This window comes from Anser anser (genome assembly GCF_964211835.1).
Source record: "Anser anser genome assembly, chromosome: 3".
Lineage (NCBI taxonomy): Eukaryota > Metazoa > Chordata > Aves > Anseriformes > Anatidae > Anser > Anser anser.
This window is the reverse complement of record NC_139722.1, coordinates 26,531,321-26,537,320: the sequence shown is the minus strand read 5'-3', so window position 1 is coordinate 26,537,320 and position 6,000 is coordinate 26,531,321.

Sequence of the window (6,000 nt, the reverse complement as noted above, 5' to 3'; positions counted from 1 at the left end):
TGCTGGGGCTTATGTAGCCACCCTTGGTGTCATTCCTCTGCAAGCACGGGATTTTAGATTTCAGGCTTTGTCAGATAATATTTACCAGAAAAGCTGGAAAAAGAATCCCTTGGAACACAGAAGATGCAGAATTTATAACACCTGTGGCAAGTGTTAGTTTTCATGGGTTCATGCCTAGATCTGATATATGACATGCTGCAACAGCGTGCTCCCTCCAGGAATGTAACATAAACTAGCCTGATCTGGATCCTATTCCAACAGAAAACAAAAGATGCACTTGTTTTCAGATTTGCTAATGGAAAATATTATTTTTCCACTCCAATTTGTCTTATGTACACTCCTATGCTTTCTGATACCAAAGTGAATTTTGGATATCTAGCGCATCTCTCCTTGCACCGAGTAATACGGGATAAAAGCAAATAAATTGGGTAAATGCCACAGGTGACACTTTACATTTCTGCTGTCTTTACATTATGCACATTTCTTAGATGTACTTTAAGTCTGCAGAGTTCAGTGGGTACAAGGATTCAGCTGTTTGTAAAGACAAGGGGATCTCACTGCAAATTATTCAAGACTGGGTCACTCTGATTCCACGGTTACAATGTGAGCAATGGTAATTTCTGGCAATGAAGTTCTGCATTTCACCAAGTACAGAAATAATAGCTACAGAAATGGTTCTGCATTTGGATGCTATGTTTAGTATTTCCATGTATCTGCAAAATCCACTTAGCTTGAAAGTGTTATATGGTAGACATTTTAAATGCAAGAGAACATATTTGCCTGACTAGGTGGTGTACCTTTGTTACTTAAGTGTGACTGGGAAAAACATTTTCCACTAGGAAGTCATGTTTCCTGTGAATATGAAACCCATCCCTTCTTGTAGAGATGTAACAGAAGGAAAAGTAGCACTGGTCATTAGCAGGGCACGGAGACTGGGGAAAGAAAACTGACGTTTGGAAAAGTAGGATCAGAAACATAAGGGGAGATAAGGAGATAAGAGCATGTGATGTGTCATAGATCTTACCAGAGAAGAGTAGAGAGGAAGAGGATTAAAATCGCACCATCCTAAATCAATTCAATCTAATAAAACCATGAAAAATGATTGTATTGCAGCCAATGACATAGCTAATGAGTAAGGGCAGAGGTGGGTTTCATGAAGAACTTTCCATTACTACTAATGTTTTTAAGCATTGTATTTTGACAACAGTCTAAAAATAGGATTATTTATGGTGCCAGATTTATAAGTGCTTTATTTTTTCCAGCTGTACCCTTACAGAGTTGCCCAGAAAAGTCACAGATTTGAGGGCATGGCTATCATCTGCTCTACTGCCTTGTGCTGTTGCCTTCTTCTACGGTACCCTCAGAATACATAATACAACACATAAATAACAAGACTTATCCAGGTTTTCAGTAGTCATTTACCAGCCTCACAATGCTGCTTAACATGACTTGCTGATTGTAAGCTCTTTGCCACATGGGAAACTGCGTCCCTGACATCCTCTGGCTGATAAGTGTTGAACCTCAGCTTTCATTGTATTGCCTCATCGCTGGGTTATGTGATATCCTCACAACTCTTTACTTTTGTTTGTGCTCAGCTGCCTCTCTTCCTATACCATTTACAAATGCATTGAAAGGCACGTGTCCCTACAAGAATATAACTCCACTGCAAAAGCTGTTTTTTCATTTCTACCTTTTCTCCTCCATCCCCTAAAAATAATAATAATAATTCATAAAGGATCTCCCTTCTTCCTTAATGCCAATCTGGGTTTATTAGGACTCTTTGTGAAGGACCTTGTTAAAAGCAGCCTGGAAATCCAAGAGAACCGCTTCAAGTACATTGCCCCAGCAGTAACTCTAGGAGTTTGTTGAGGCATGACTTCCCTCTTTTCTAGGAACGCTCTTCCTCAGGCTATCGTATTTGGCAGTGTCCGCCGATTCTATTTCTTGCTGCAGTTTCTACCAATTTCTCAAATCCAGGGGTCAAATTTACTGGTTAGAAATTCTTCAAGCCACACAGACCTCTTAAAAATTAACCCTGAATTTGCCAGTTCACATTTTTCTGCTAATGTAACTGCTCCATGCAGTAGCTGAAATTGGTTGTTACCGCTAAGGAACTGTTTTAGTCCCTATATAGCAGTTCCCAAGAAAGATTTATATGATCTTTGCATATAGCTTAGTATATAGGTGAACTATAGCATATACAGTGCATGGCAGGAATTAGACTTCTGCCGAGAGTCACTCTCTGTGTTTACACCAGAGTTATGCAGTGCCTGAGAACCAGTAGCCAGTCACATCCATAGTGTTAAGCTGTTGGGAAGGTCTCTGGTGTGGTTTTGGCCTCAGATAACTTTTACCCTCGTAAACAATTCCTGGTCACAGTTTGGGAGCTGGGGGCAGTCTTCGTCCTATGCTAACAGCTGGTTTGGATGCAGCCTTCTGTTTTGGAGAGCTGTTTTAGTGGGAGGGTTGGGAGCTGCTCTATGGCAGCTGTGTCGGGAACAGTCCCAGTTCTGGCCAGTATACAGCCATAGGCCCAGTGCTCAGCGTGTCATGCAGGGGACTCTGCTGGGTAGCGGCCTACAACAGCTGATGGGTGGTGGGTTATTCATTTTTCTTCCAAAGAACATCTCAGAAAATCCCAGCACATCTCCCACGAACAGCCAAGTGCACTATGGTTTATTTGCAGTCTTATTTATACTTCAGAGCCTTAGTTAGAGTTCATTTGGCTCTTGTTTTCTTCCCCATCTCTGTACAGTGATTTCTCCTGAAAGCTGCCACTGCGCAGTGCTCGTCTGCACGTGTAGCTGCTCGCCTCGCTCATCGGCGTGGTTTCCTTGCTCCACGTAAGGTGCCTCGCTGTCCTCCGGCAGCGCCAGCTGTGTGCGTGTGGTTCTCAGCTGGGGGCCACATGTGTTTTGGATTTGGTACTTGGTCTCTTCAGTTGATTTTTCCCTGTTGTTCAGTCTGATTACAGAGTCCTTAGTTCTGCCCTGATGCACTGGGATAAACACTCCCATCCTCATGCTGTGCTTGTACACAGTGATTGTGTTCGTTATTGTGCTCGTGTCATTTTTCTGACTGTGCTACTCACATTCATAATGTTTTATAGATCCAATATAGTGCATTGACTGATTTATACTTCCGATAGTTTTAGAGAGCCTTTTTTTTTCTTCACAAGAATCCTTAGTTTCATCTCATTTTCACGTGTTTAAAATAGAAGTCTTTGAGCTGTGCTGATACTTTCTCTCACTCTTTCCCCATGTCTTTTTCCCTGCAGCACCCTTTGCCCAGTCGCCTAGTGAATGAGCTCACCTACCAAGGCTGCTTTTCCTGCAAGGGGGCCTCCAACAACTGCTCCATACAACAGAAAGCAGCAGCTACCTGCGTAGGCACCCCCAGGCAGGTCCTTCCCACCCAGACCACTTGCCTAAATTTAGCAAGATTTAAACTCCAGAGAGATATCCCAAAGCATCTTTTCTCTCCTTCTCAAGCAGCTAATGGGCCTGAATTGTCCTCCATCACGTGCTGATGCTGCAGTATGAGGGATAGCTGCAGTGGGAGGACACCGAGGGCTGGACCCCCACCAGAAGAGCAGGGACATTTTGTGCTGGCTCCGGAGGGGAAGAAGAGCAGCCGTGTGGCTGTGCCTGGCCAGTGTGTACAGCCCAAAAGGAAGATTAATGGACAATCTGGAAGCATTAAACTACCCCTGAGACCCAAACTAATATCTCTATGCAGGCCGTTGGCCTTACAATATAAAATCAAAACTTGTCTGTTTTCATATCCTGTCTGTCACTGGCCAACAGCAGATGCTCTGGCTAATGATGTTTATATCCTGACCATCTTGCTGAGTTAGTTGGTGTTGCTAAAATGACAGTTTACTGTTCAGTACATAACTTAAGATCCATGGAAAAAAGAAAAACAACACTATGTAGTATGTTACACATCAGATAGTCTAAGAGACCCTCTGGGTACTGCTGTAATACAAATCATTTCAACCTGCCAGACTATTATTGCAAATGATTTTTTTTCTCCAAAAATAATGTAGTGCCCACATAGTCCTTTTCATGGATCTCTCAGTCACCTCTCACCTCAAGTCACCTCAAGCTGTCAGCTGGAGTGTAAACTCTGCAGGGTAGACCAGCTTTTCAGCTTTGTGCATATTATTTTTTTTTAGTGTTTTAAAATATTCTGGTTTTATAATACTTTTTTGTTGGTTGGGCTACTTTACTCTGCAAATCTGTAAATAAAACGAAAACTTCTTAGGTCTCTTCAATGCTCTTATCAGAAAAATGATGTATTACTACATAAATAGTAAAAAAAACATTTTTTTTTTCTAATTATAGAGCAATTTTCCACAAGCTTAGCAATGGAAATACTTGACTGGAGGAATCGTATGGTTTTGCTTTTGGGGGTTATTGGCTCATGATTCAAATTCAACTTCTGCCTTTTAGTTCATTTTTCTGGTTTGCCACATGAGAGGAATTCTCCATTTGTTTGCAACCTGCTGTCTAGCTGAATATGTGAAAAACGTGAAGATAGAGTTTTATGAGATCACTAACAAATTGTATTTCTGATCAGGACTTCTTCACAAACGTAGATTTAATATCTATCTATCTATTTATTTATTTTTGTTATATCTATTTTTAAGTTCATGCCTTCACTCTATCTTCTTGCTTTGTTCTGGTGTGGCTCCTATCTAAACTGGAAAAGTTCCAGCCTTACAAAAATGCCATGCTATTGCTTTCAGGTGCTAAGTGCAAATGCAAGCCCTTGGAACAGGGGCTGGGCTGGGTGTGCTGCTCTCTCCCCTGGGCACTAACCTGCCTCCCATGGCTTTCCAGGGTGAGCTAGCTCAGAAGCTGAAATCCCTCAGGGAGAAGGAACAGGATATGGTCCTGGACCTGAAAAAGAAACTGTGAGAAGAGAGGCCTGGAGTTCAGCAGTTGGATCAATGCCTGGAACATGTGCTACCACATGAATCAGGTGGAGGAGACCAAGTACATTGTGGACAACAATCTGCTGAAGGAGTACTTCCCATGCAGGTGGTCACCATGGGCGTGCTGGCCATCTCCCATGAGGTACTGAGGCTCACCTCCCACTTGGAAGAGAAGGCTCAAGTCTGGCACGAGGATGTCCAGCTTTACACAGTGAAGGACACCTCCTGTGGGGGGACCGTCAGCAAGTTATACCCAGACCTGTAGCTGTGGTGAGGCCTTGAGCAAGCCAAAATGAAGGAGGAGGGTTGGGGCGGTGGGAGCAGAGCCTACTACGTGCCTGGGTCATGTACCTGCTGTGCTCCCCTGTAGGGTTAAATGATTCCCCACTCTGAGCTGGCTGTGTTGATGGTCTGGATGTCTCCTAAGCATAGTTTGCCAAGTTCAGCAGGACACAGGTGGAGCACGACTTTGCTGAGGCACCATCAAAGATGCTGGAGAGCTGGGTGTGGGGGGTGTGGGAGAAGGAGCCACTGCTGCGCATGCCCAGGCACTACAAAACTGGAAGCTCTGTCCCTGATGACCTGCTGGAGAAGCTCATTAAATCCCAGCAGGCAAACACAGGTGGAGGGTCCCTGTGGAGGCTAATCTCCACATCAAACTCCAAGAGCTGCTTATCAGCTTTGGTGTTCACCACACAGATGTTTGCAAAGAGACGTGCTGGGTGAAGTCCAGCATGTTCTGGTGGACTGGAAGGACAGCAGATGGATTACAGCAGAGGCAATAGCTTCATGTCGCAGAACTGCTCGTGAGCAGTGGTGCTCATCGTGAGTCTGTGTTAATTGAGAGCCAGATGGACAGCCTGGACCTGCCTGCCTGCACAAAGGAAGAGCAAGGCAAGCTGCTGCCCTCAGACCAACCTGGAGCTGTCCTTGCTGAGCAGCAGTCACCCGCAGTGCCCCTTCTCTCCTTGTTCACTGCCAAGCTTGCTGACCAGATCTGTCCACTGATTTCCCACTACACTCAATCTTTCTTACAAAACTTGCGGGAATTTCATGCCTGT